The following is a 13,837-nucleotide window of genomic DNA, read 5'->3' on the forward strand; positions in this document are numbered from 1 at the left end:
GCACTCTTGCAAGTCCCCTATATGTCCTTCTGCCCTTTTTGACTTAACTAGCATGTCATCAACATATACTTCCATGTTTGTACCGACCAACTCCTTGAACATGTGATTGACCAGTCGCTGGTAAGTCGCACCAGCGTTTTTCAAACCGAAGGGCATTCCTTTGTAACAGTAAAGACTTGTATCAGTCTGAAAGCTAGTGTGATCCTCGTCAGGTGGATGCATACTAATCTGATTATACCCGGAGTAGGCATCCATGAATGAGAGGATCTTATGCCCTACAGTGGCATCAACCAGCTGGTCGATTCTAGGGAGTAGGAAACAATCTTTAGGGCAGGCTTTATTAAGGTCTATGAAATCCACGCACGTTCTCCACTTAGCATTCGGCTTGGGAACCAATACTGGATTAGAGACCCATGATGGATAAAACGCTACCCTGATGAATCCATTCTCCTTTAGCTTCTCGACTTCTTCCTTTAGTGCTTTTGATCTATCTTTGTCGAGCAGCCTCTTTCTCTGTTGTACTGGTGGAAAACTCTTGTCTACGTTTAGGACATGGCTAATGACCGCAGGGTCTATTCCAACCATTTCTTTATATGACCAGGCAAAGACTTCCTGGTTTTTCTCTAAAAATTCCACCAGTTCTTGTTTTGTTGTTGTCTCTAAGTTTTTACCGACTTTCACAACCCTGGTCGGATTTGGTTCATCGAGTTGGACCTCTTCAAGGTCCTCAATGGGTCCTATCTCTTCATCAAAATCCCCAAAGCGAGGATCCAAATCCCTGTCCTCACTTTGGGCAACACCCTATTTAGTGACACAATCACCTGATTGGGCTTGTACATCACTGGTCGTTTGCAACTCCTTCCTGGCAGCTTCCCTCGATCCAACTTTCTTCGCCTTAGATATCAAGGCATTGTAGCACTCCCTCACTTCTTCTTGGTTTCCCAACATGCATCCTACCCCTACGTCGGGTGGGAATTTCATGACAAGGTGCCAAACCGAGGTAACGACTCGCAGGTCGACCAAAATTGGCCTCCCAATTACAACACTATACGCTGAAGGACAATCAACTACTATGAAAGTAGTGAGTAATGTCTTGTTTGCAGGTGCAGTTCCTGCTGTAACTGGGAGCCTAATCGACCGTGTCAGGGCGAGCCCTTCACCAGAAAAACCATATATGGTTTGGTTGAACGGCTCCAGGTCCTTGATGGACAACTTCATACTTTCCAGTGAAGACTTATAGAAGATGTTGACTGAGCTTCCTGTGTCAACAATCACCTTTTTAACCATCATGTTGGCGATTTGGACGTCAACGACCAGCGGATCGGAGTGTGGGAATTGGACGTGCTGAGCATCGTCATCAGAGAAGGTTATCAGCTCCTCCTCTGTTCGAGCTTTCTTCGGTGCTCGATCCTCCACACTCATCATCTCGATGTCCTGGTCGTGGTGTAAGGTCTGAGTGTATCGCTCCCTTGCCTTCCCACTGTCCCCTACAAGGTGTGGGTCGCCACAAATGGTGAGTAACATACCTGCCACAGGAGCTAGCTGTAAAGGTGGCGAGCATTGGCGTGCAGGCGCCTACTCGTTGCCACCTTGAGCCTCTCGCTAAGACCCTCCTGTGGCTCGTACGTATCTCCTTAGGTGTCCCTGTCTGATCAGGAACTCAATCTCATCCTTCAATTGGTTACACTCATTGGTGTCATGTCAATAGTCATTGTGAAAATGACAGAATTTTGCTGTATCTCTCATGGAGATATCCTTCCTTATAGGTGCGGGTCGCTTATAAGGGACACTAAAGCTGGTCGCCTAGTAGACCTCTGCTATACTTTTGATAAGGGTCGTATAGTTGGTGAATCTTGGCTCATATCTATTGCCTTTGGGGCATTTATTTTCAGATGTTGGCGGCTCATTGCCCGCCCTTTTTCCACCATTTCTGTTCCCGTTGCCTTTGCCATTGCCATTGGGTTTATCTGACCCGTTGGCGGCTTTGGCAGGATCTTCCTTTGGTCCCTTGTCTTTCGTAGGCGACTTCCCCTCGTTGGCGATCGCATCCTCGAGCTTGATGTATTGATCAGCTCGATCTAGAAACTCCTGGGTACTCTTTACCCCATTCTTTCTTAGGCTGTTCCATAAGGGAGAATGGCGTCTAACCCCAGCAGTTAGGGCCATCATTTTTCCCTCGTCACCCACTGTTTTGGCTCCAGCCGCTACTCGCATAAAGCACTGGACGTACTCCTTTAAGGGCTCTACCTCTTTTTGGCGTATCTCCACCAACTAGTTGGCCTCAGTGGGATGTACGTGACCCGTGTAGAATTTTCTGTAAAATTCTCTTACGACCTTTTCCCACGATACTATACTAGCAGGAGGGAACTTAAAGAACCACTCCTGGGCAGTGTCAGATAGGGTGGCGGGGAAGATCCTGCATCGGGCATCGTCCGACACCTTCTGAATATCCATTTGTTTCTCAAACTTCTTCACATGAGATACTGGGTCCCCGTACCCGCCAAAGTTTGGCAGTACTGGCATTTTGATCTTGCTGGGGGTTTCTGCCACAGCAATCCTCTGCACAAACGGAGTGCCTCTCCTTCGGTCGTACTCTATGTGGGATGTTTGGCTCCCGACCAGATGTTGTACCGCTTGGTTCAGAGCATCAGTTTGAGCCTGAACTGCGTCTGGGATCGCTAGGGTGACTGGCGCCGGAGGAGTGTACTCATCATGCCTCTCACTTCTATCATTGAGTACATCCCTCAAGTCATCGTCTCTGCGCCTTTGCTCGCTAGCGCCCAGCCGATTGAAGTCATTATGCTATCGGAGCTTCCCCCCAGCGTTATGGCTCGCAGGCCTATTTTCTCTCGGTGGGGGGTTTCTATCTCCACCTCTTTCCTCATACCTTCGACCAGCATTCCCCCTGCCAGAATCGGCCTCATTGTATTCATGGCCACCCTTAAACTTCGGGTGACTATGGGGCGACCGGCTGGTCACGCTGTTTCCTCCTCTGGCTGGTATCTCCCGAGCATCACAAGGAGGCCTGCGCTAGTCGGTGGGTCCCAGTGCATTATTATGTAGTGGGGGGCCCCTGACCGCAGAGCCTGACTCGTTGTGCCTTATGTTTGCAGAAGGGCGCTGCCCCTTACTCGGTGGATTTGGCTCATCGTCCCCTGAGCATCTATGGCTGCGGGGAGGTGCCCGGCCCTATTCTGCCTCTGGCGCTGGGGATTGCCGCGACCAACTTGAGAGGGTGGATGTTGCTCAGGATCCTGAATTGGGACATCATCCTAAGCAACAGGTGGTTGCTTCGGCCTTTGAGGGCTTGTTGGCTGGAGCGGAGGACTCGGATTAGGGGCCCATTGTGGTGGTGCACTTGGTGGCTGATCCGGTTGAGAGGTCAGTGCAGCTTGTCCTCAGGCCAACTGAATGGCTGCTTCAAGAGCGGTCGTGGCATTCCAAGTCTATCAAGAAGAAACCATTGGAATTATGGAATTGTACTAAACCTAGTTTACACCATTTTCGTATTTGGGGGTGTCCAGCGCAAGTGCTGAAAGGAAAGACTGGAAAGCTGGAATCTCGCATTGAACTTTGCATTTTTGTGGGAAATTCCAAAGAGACTAGTGGTGATATATTTTATATTCCTAAAGAAAACAAAACATTTATATCGACAAATGCTACTTTTCTTGAATATGACTATGCTAACAACCACAAACCTCATAGTAAGATTGTACTGGAGGAGATAGTCTCAGATCAAGTAATAAGATCACCAAATGTTTCCAATGAACAACGACAAGAGGAAACCACGAGTTCTAGTCAGAACAATAAAGTGCTTCGTTGTAGTGGGAGGGTTGTTAGGAAACTAACTCGCTATGAACATGAAGTTCAGATGATTGTGTCTCACACAAACAAACATGATCCATTGACATACAAAGATGCAATGGAAGATTCTGACAAAGAAAAATGGCAAGATTCCGTTAGCTTGGAAATGGAATCGATGTATTCCAATTCCGTCTGGACTCTTGAAGATCTTCCTGAAAATGTTAAACCTATTGGTTGCAAATGGATATTCAAGAGAAAAAGATGAGCATATGGGAAAGTTGAAACTTTCAAAGCTAGGCTTGTAGCCAAGCGTGTCACTTAAAGAGAAGGGGTGGATTATGAAGAAATTTTTTCTCCTATAGCCATGCTTAAATCCATTCGCTTACTCTTGTCCATAGCTGCTTGCATGGATTATGAGATATGGAAAATGGATGTTAAGATAGCTTTTCTAAATGGCTATCTTGACGAAACCATTTATATGTCTCAACCAGAAGGGTTCATAGTAAAAGGTCAAGAGCAAAAGTTTGCAAGATTCTTAGATCCATTTATGGAATCAAACAAGCTTCGAGATCTTGGAATCTGAGATTTGATGACACAATCAAAACATATGGTTTTGACAAAACATTGATCAGCCTTGTGTCTATAAACAAATCAAAGATGGCATCATGGTATTCCTGGTTCTTTACGTTGATGATATCCTACTGATTGGGAATGATGTGGGAACATTGAAAAAAGTAAAGAAATGGCTAGCCGAGCAATTCCAAAAGAAAGATTCAGGAGATGCAAACTATGTTCCAGGCATAAAGATCCTTCGGGATCATCATAACAAAGTTTTCGCTCTGTCTCAAGCTACTTATATAGATAAGGTGCTAGAGAGACTCGGTATGAAAATTCCAAGAAAGGTGATATGCTAACCTATCATGGAATTATCCTTTCTAAAGAGCAGTGTCCTAAAACACCTCAAGAAGAAGAAGATATGAGACAGTATCCTTATAACTCTACGGTAGGCAATCTAATGTACAACATGTTGTGTACAAGGCCTGACATTTTTTGTGCAGTAGGGATAGTCAGTCGTTATCAATCCAATCTTGGATTGACTCATTGGATTGCAATAAAGAACATTCTAAAGTATCTTCAGAAAACTAGAGAATATATGCTAGTATATTCAAGTGATGACCTGAACCCCACTGGATACACTGATTCTGATTTTCAATCAGACAGAGATAGTTGGAAATCGACTTCTGGATCAGTGTTCACACTTGGTGGAGGAGATGTGGTCTGGCGTAGTATTAAACAAACCAGTATTGCAGATTCTACCATGGAAGTTAAGTACATAGCGGCTTGTGAAGCAGCTATGGAGGTTGTGTGGCTAAAGAAGTTCTATTTCGATATGGAAATTGTTCTAGATAAATAAGTCATTTGTCCTATACTGTGACAATAGTGGGGCAGTAGCTAACTCGAAGGAATCGAGTAATCACAATAGGGGAAAACATGTTGAAAGGAAATATCACTTGATAAGGGATATTATTCACAGAGGAGATGTATCAGTTATGAAGATAGCTTCGGAACATAACCTTCCTGATCCTATTACTAAGACTTTGTCTACCAAGCCTTTTAAAGATCATGTTAGCAATATAGGTTTGAGGGAGATGCCTCATTTGTTTTAGGACAAGTTGGACATTGTTGGGATTAGTGCCCTTTAAAGCATATGTTTTGACCAATGTTTTATGAAATAAATAATTGAAATGAATTTTTGCATATATTGTTTTTATTGTTATTATTATTATTATTATAGTATTATACGAATATCATAAAATTCCCAAATTCATTATTGTGACTACAATCTCGTATTGGTACAAGAGGATTAAGATTGAAGGGAACGAATTTAAACAATTCGCATTAAAACAAAGTTATATGGAATCTTTTGATTAAACATTGCAAGTACGGTTCACTAGTATTATGAATACATGTAATCTAGATCTGGATTACTGATGTAGTAGGACATCTCTGTGGAGGTACTTTATATAAAGTGGTTATGCATGAACAGGACATGATATGTTATTAATACTTAATAATACAATTTACTTTATAAGTATTAATTAAACATATCAATAGGATGATCATATACAAATTGATCTTAATCCTGAAGTTATTATGAACTCATGTTTATGTCATATGAGTTCTTTGTTTCACTCATTATGGTTTGTCATGAGGATCATTATGAAAACTTTTGTTTTGGGAACTCATCGATGTAAATGGCTGGGGACATAATATACATATATGGAATCTACCCTAGAGGTCCTACGAACCTTGAGCCTTTCATCTTACTTGGTTCATGGAGGTCCTCAAAACCTAGCGCATTCGTCTTGCTTAGTTGCTGGAGGTCCTCGAACCTAGAGCATTCCTCTTACATGGTTCTTGGAGGTCCTTGGAACCTTGAGCATTTCATCTTTTCTTGGTTCTCAGAGCTCCTTGGATCCTAGAGCATTCGTCTTGATTTTTTCCTAGAGGTCCTGGGAACTTCGGGCGTATCATATTGCTTAGTTCCTAGAGGTTCTCCAAACCTAGAGCATTCGACTTACTTGGTTTTTGGGGGTCCTCGTAACCTACAACATTCATCTTGCATGGTTTCTAGAAGTCCTTGGAACGTAGAGCATTTAGTCATTGCTTGGTTCATAGAGGTCCTTGAAACCTTGAGCCATTCTTCTTGCTTGGTTCATGGAGGTCCTCGAAACCTAAAGCATTCACCTTGCTTGCTTCCTAAATTTCCTCGAATCCTACAACATTTATCATGCTTAATTCCTCAAGGTCTTCAAAATCTAGAGCATTTCATCTTTGCTTGGTTCCTGGTGGTCTTCGAAACTAAGAGCACTTATTCAACTTAGTTCCTAGAGGTGCTCATAACCTAGATCATTCCTCTTTCCTTGTTCCTGGAGGTTCTTGGAATTTGGAGCATTCATTTGTGCTTGGTTCCTATAGGTCTTGAAAACCTTGGACATTTCTTCTTGCTTGTTCCTGGAGGTGCTAGGAACCTAGAGCGTTCACCATGCTTTATTCATGAAGGTCCTTGAAACCAACAACATTCATCATGCTTGGTTCATTGAGGTCTTTAAAACCTAGAGGTCCTTGGAACCTTGAGCCTTTCATCTTGTTTGGTTCCTAGAGGTTCTCGAAACATAGAGCATTCGGTTGCTAGATTCCTAGAGGTCCTGGGAACCTTGAGCAATTCATCTTGTTTAGTTCCTTAAGGTCCTCTGAATGTAGAGCATTCCTTTTGTTTGGTCCTAGAGGTCCTCAAAACTTAGAGCATTCATCTTACTTGGTTTGTGGAGGTCCTCAAAACCTAGAGCATTCATCTTTCTTGGTTCTTGGTGGTCCTCAAAACATGTTGCATTTTTCTTGTTTAGTTCTTGGAGGTCCACAGAACCTAGTGCATTCCTATTAATTTGTTCTTGGATTTCCTCGGAACCTTGACCATTTCGTCCTTCCTTGGTTCCTGGAGGTTCCTCAAAACCTAGAGCACTGGTCTTGCTTGGTTTCTAGAGGTCTTGGGAACCTCGAGCATATCATCTTGCTTGGTTCTTGGACATCCTTAGAACCTAGAGAATTCACCTTGCTTAGTTCCTAGAGGTCCTCAGAACCTACAACATTCATCTTGCTTGGTTCCTAGAAATCCTTGGAATCTAGTGCCTTCAGTCTTTGCTTGGTTCCTAGAGATCCTTGGAACCTTGAGCCTTTCATCTTTCTTGGTTCTTGGAGGTCCTCAGAACCTAGAGCATTCATCTTGCTTGTTTAGTAGAGGTTGGGAACCTTGAGCATTTCTTCTTACTTGGTTCCTAGAGTGCCATGGAACCTAGAGCGTTCGCCATGCTTGGTTCTCGGCGATCATCGGAACCTACAACTTTCTTCTTTCTTGTTTCCTAGAGGTCATCAAAACCTGAAGCATTTCCATTTTTTTTGGTTCCTGAAGGTCCTCGAAACCTTGAACATTCATCTTGATTTGTTCCTAGAGTACCTAGAAACCTTTAGAATTTCTTCTTGCTTGGTTCCTATAGGTTCTTGGCACCTAGAGCATTCCTCTTGCTTGGTTCCTGGAGTTCCTCAGAACTTGTTGCATTCATCTTGATTTGTTCTTGGAGGTCCTCAGAACCTAGAGCATAAACCTTGAGCATTTCGTCCTTGCCTGGTTCCTGGAGTTCTTGGGAAGCTAGAGCAATCATCCTTCTTGGTTCCTAGCAGTCCTAGGAACCATGAGCATTTCTTCTTGCTGGGTTCCTGGAGTTCCTCGAAACATAGTGCATTTTCCTTGCTTGCTTCTTGAAGGTCCTCAGAACCTACAACATTCATCTTGCTTGGTTCCTAGAGGTCCTGAAAACCTAGAGCATTTATTCTTTTCTTTGTTCTAGAGGTTCTTGGAACCTTGAGCCTTTCATTGTGCTTGGCCCCTAGATGTCCTCAGAACCTAGAGCATTCATTCTTCTTGGTTCCTGGAAATCCTAGGAACCTTGAACATTTCTTCTTGCTTGGTTCCTTGAGGTCCTCAGAACCTAGAGTGCTGTCCTTGCTTGGTTCATGAAAGTCCTCGGAACCTACAACATTCATCATGCTTGCACCCTCGAGGTCTTCAAAATCTAGAGCATTTCATCCTTGCTTGGTTCCTGGTGGATCCCAAAACCTGGTGTAATCTTCTTGCTTGGTTTCTAGAGGTCCTCAGAACCTTGAGCATTTTTCTTGCTTGGTTCCTGGAGGTCCTGGGAACTTAGGGCATTCATCTTGCTTTGTTCTTGGAGGTCCTTGGAACCTAGATCATTCACCTTGCTTGGTTCCTGGAGGTCCTTAGAACCTACAACATTCCTCTTACTTGACTCCTAGAGGTCCTCAAAACCTAGAGCTTTTCCACTTTGTTTGGTTCCTGGAAGTCCTCGGAACCTAGAGCATTCTTTTTGCCCAGTTCCTAAAGGTCCTCTAAATATATAGCATTTCATCTTGGCTTACATCCCAGCCACTCAGATTTCTGAGCATTTCTATGTTCTCAAATCCTTAAGTCGCTTAGATATTCAAGTATAAATTTGGCTCAGGTCTTCGAGCATTAACCTTTCTTGAATCTCAAAGTATCTCAACTAGCTCGAACCTTGGAGTTGATCGTCTAGCTCAGAAGTGGGGCATCTCGGATAAGCTCACCCAATAGCCTATGAGCAACTCAGATCCTTTTAATGTCACTATTTGACACGCTCAGGTCTGGAGCATCTCAAATGGCCTACAAGAAAACCTATGAGGCTATACGCACCCTAATCACTATTAAATGATCAGCAGAGTCAACCAATGATATGTCCAAGGCCTAAAGATCTGTTCCTCGTGGAGAGAAGACTGAAGATAAGTAGTTTTCACGAAAAGTCAACCTCATGCAAACATGAAGACTGACTTAGGGGGCAATAGTTATACCCATTTTTGGAGTATCACTACTCATCGGTCGAGATCATTCTTAGGGCACAATCACTTTTAACTTTGTATAATATTTGGGCCCAGCCCAATAGCTTAAATCCACACTCAAATGTAACCCTTACTCATCAATATAAATAAGAGGAGTAGAGGCCAAAAATAGGGGATTGAGATAGAGAAAAAGGGGAGGCGGCATCCTTGTACAGAGAGAGCTCTCCATCTTCAAGAGAGAAAAATAGCTAAAGGCTAAAACAGAAATGCAATCCATGACTTGAAAGATCAATTACATTAACTAAGTGGACATAGGTCATCTTTTTGGGGCTAAACCACTATAAAAATCTCTCTCCATCCATTGTTTCAGGGCACTGTATACATCTCATATAATTGATTTAGCTCTCACAAATCTTCTCAATATTATTATTTGGGTGTTAGACAAATTAACGAAAAAATGAGTCAACAAAAAATACCAAACAAAGTAGTATGTATAGGATCATCTCTAACCTTCCTAAGAAGGTAGCCTATTACGCTACACATTCTCATGAAAATTCTAGAGAGAAAAGATGAGAAGCGAGAGTAAAATTTGGTAGAGTTTTGCTACCTAAAAATTACATATGAAAAAGATAAAAAGAGCTCTTATTTATAGAGCCTAAAAAGGACTAAAAAAATAAACAAAGAAGAGTTTGAGGTTACAAATTGTAATAATAATATTAATAATCAAATATGATATTAAAATCACTTTTATTATTAATATTATTATTTTTGGTCTTGTTATAATCACTATTTTGGTGTTTGTTGTGCATGTAGGTGGAGTGAAAAAAGAGAAGAAGAGCTGAAGTTGATGGAAATGCCTGATGGGATTGCTACTAGCGCGGCGAATCAGAAGTGCCACTTGGCACACTACAGGTTGAGGAAAAAAGGGAGAGGCTGGGCTGGTGAAGGGAGAGAGGGAGGATGCCCAAATTTGGGCTTGGGTGCAGACAACCCATGTTGAGGAAGGAAGTCCACGCTTCCTTGGGCAACTGGGTAAGCCTATCGGGTCACATGGCTCAGGCAGAGCAGGCCACGGGTCAAGGGCAGGCGCGCGGGTCAGGCAGGTTAATGGGCTAGTAAGGTGGGCTGCATGGGAGAGAGAGAATGCATAGGCATGCCTAATGGGTTTTGGGTTGTGGGTGCATGTGGGCTGGCCTTCTTCTTGGCCTTTTTTTTCTTTTCAGTTTTGCCAATTTTTCTATTCTTTTTTATTTAGATTTAATTCTTTCTTTCTCTTTCTTTTTTCTAATGCCCAAAATATAATTTATTCCTGAAAATTAAACACAAATTAAATTAAAAAGTAATATTTTCAATTATAAATATCATATTAAATCCATGAAAATATTATTTAAAACTCAATTTATTTTAGCATTTAAGATCAATAAAATGTGCATTTTTCACCACTAATCATGTCATTACTTAAAATCAATATATCATCTCCATAAAGACACACTAGTATGACATAGTCATCATAAGTCTTAGAGTATAACACTTGTCTGCGTTGTTATGTCTAAACTCATTTGAAAAAATGACTTTATCAAACTTCTCGTGTCATAGTTTTGGAGTTTGTTTCAAACTATTTAATGATTTGACAAGTCTACACACTTTATGTGGATTTCCTTGAAGAACAAAATCATTCAGTTGTTCCATATAGACATCCTCCTCAATATCTCCATTTAGGAATGTCATTTTTACATCCATTTGGTAAACATAAAGGTTATATATAGATTATAAGGCAAATAACAATTTAATAGAAGTGGTTCTTGCTACCGGTGCATATGTGTCAAAGTAATCTATTCCCTCCTTTTGTTTGAAACCCTTGGCTACTTATCTAGTCCTAAAGGTTTGTATGGTGCCATTGGTATGGTATTTTCTTCTAAATACTCATTTTCACACAATTGGTTTAGACCATTTTGTAAGGTCAACTAATTCCCAAGTGTGGTTAGACATAATTGAATCAATTTCATCATTTATTGCCTCCTTCCAAAAACCGGAGTCTCTTTTGGGATCATCTTCTAATTGAAGTACTATTTGATATTGCCAAGTAACTTTGTCATTATTTCCTTCTATAAGATATAGTGTCTCTACTTGAGAGAACTTCTCACTTGATCCTAATTCTTTGAGTCTTTGTCTTCTTCTAGGCAATAGAGGTTGTTCACCAACCATTTCAGGAGTCTCCTCTTGAGGCTCTCTAATTTGAATATGTTATTTTGATTTTTTTGTCATCACATGACATGTTCTCAAATAATTCAACCTCTTTTGATTCAATTATCACATTAGACTCCAAGTCTAACAATCTATAAGCTTTACTATTTGAGGCATAACTCACTAATGCACATCTTATAGCCATTAGACCCAACTTGATCCTTTTAGGATATGTGTTCTTGCAATAAGCAAGACACCCCCATAATTTAAGATTACCATATTTGGTTTCTTTCCTTTCCATAACTCATACGGAAATATATTATTTTTCTTCATGGGAATACGATTCAAAATATGACATACAGATAACAAGGTTTCACCCCACAAATTAAAACTCAGTTTTAAATGTAATAGCATAGCATTAATCATCTCAAGAAATGTTATATTTTTTCTTTCCACTATACCATTTTTTTGTGGAGTATAGGGGCATTACATTCATGTATTATTTCATGTTCTTCACAAAATATGTTGAAATCATTTTAAAGTATTCATTACCCCTATCACTTCTAAGCACTTTTATTTTCCTTTCTAATTGATTTTTAACTTCTGTTTTATAAGCTTTAAATACAGTAAATACTTCATCTTTGTTCTTAAGCAAATATACATCTATGAAAGTAATAAAAAAAACAACTCCTCTAGTCAACATGTCATTTAGTTCACATAAATAACTATATATCAAATCTAACAATTTAGAGTTTATATCAACACTTGGAAAAAATTTCTTAACCATTTTAGATTTTACACATATTTTACACTTATCATGCTCAACATTATCACAATTAATCATTCCACATTTTATTTCTCTTTTAATTGTGCTAAATCCTATATGTGCAAGTCTAACATGCCAAAATGTAATATAATTTAAGTCAAGCATATAACAAGAAGAACTAGAAGCTTTATTGTTCAAATTATCAATTGAGGTACAAAGTTTAAACATGTCATTACAAGCATATCCCTTCCCCACAAAAATGTTCCCCTTAGACAAAGTAAACTTGACGGATCTATCACAATCTTGATTTCCAGTTTTCCAAGAAAATTATCACTCACAAGGTTTCTTCTCAATTCTGGTACATACAAAATATTGGTGAGTAGAACCTTCTTACCAGAAGTGAAGAATATAGTTGTAGCGTCCCAAATTTGCTAATAAGGCTTCGGGCCTTGATTAGCGTGTATGAAGGGCAATAATTGATTTAATTATGTTAATATGTAAATTTGAGAATTATGTGATTAGAAATGCATGTTTAGGTGGATTAAATATGTATGTGGGCCCCATATGGCTAGTAGGGGCATATTTGTAATTTTAGCCCATTTAGGGCACAAATGCCTTATTTGTGTATATTGTTATTGATACCACGTGTGAGTGGTAATATATTTGTGATGCATGATCTGAGACGGTCCTGGGGAGCTGTTTAGCTCGAAAGTCACAACGGGGTCAAATACCCAGCTCGGGAGGAGTCTAGGGGTATTTTGGGAATGTAATATGTGTTCGGAATATATTGAGTAACGGGTAGTAATCTAGTAATGATTTGGGCATGTCAGGATTAAATGGGATTTATAGGAATACTCGGGGACTTAACTGGATTCGGAAAATGACTAAACTACCATTGGTGGTACTTGAGGACTTAGATTAACTTAAGGTGCAATTTAGACCTTTTGGAAAGAGGATATACTTGGTTTAGGAGCTGAGACTCTAGAAAGACTTCGATGAAACAGAAGGAAAGGAAGGAAAGAATCAAAAGAACTAACAGCTCACTCTCTCTCTCTCTCTCTCTCTCCTTCGGCTCACCTTCTCTCTCAATAGTGTTTGGTTTTTGAAGTATTTTAGGCCAGAAATTCAGGGGTTCAAGGCTGGAATTTGGGAGGCTAGCAGCTTGGAATTCTAAGAATTAGTTCAAAGGCTTAGTTAAGTTCAAGGGTAAGCTTTTAAACTCAACTCACTCTATTGAATTCTGTTGGGAAGTGATATGCATGTGAGCTGAATTGTGTTTTACTTTTTGGTTATCTGGAGAAGTCTTGGGGTTGTTTATGGGGTGGTTAGGATGTTTAGACTGTGGGCATAAGGATTTTGGGTTTAGGTATTGATTTGGGTTGATTTTCAAAGGAATTGGCTCAAGAAAACGAGGGGGGATTTCTGGGTTTCGGGCTTGAGACGCGACTCTGTAGTGTCCCAAAATATTTACTTAGCTAGCTAGATAGTAGTAGTGGTTAGTATTAGTTTGTAGTATGTTAGATTCCGTGGATTTTGGTTAAAGCCGGGACTTAGTTGGACACCCATAGCAACAGTTATGGATTTTATAAGTTTAACATATAGTTTAAGAATATTAATTATAACATAAGGTTTGATTAATATTGCTGGTCCTAG

Source organism: Humulus lupulus, chromosome 9 (assembly GCF_963169125.1).
Source record: "Humulus lupulus chromosome 9, drHumLupu1.1, whole genome shotgun sequence".
NCBI classification, from domain to species: Eukaryota; Viridiplantae; Streptophyta; class Magnoliopsida; order Rosales; family Cannabaceae; genus Humulus; species Humulus lupulus.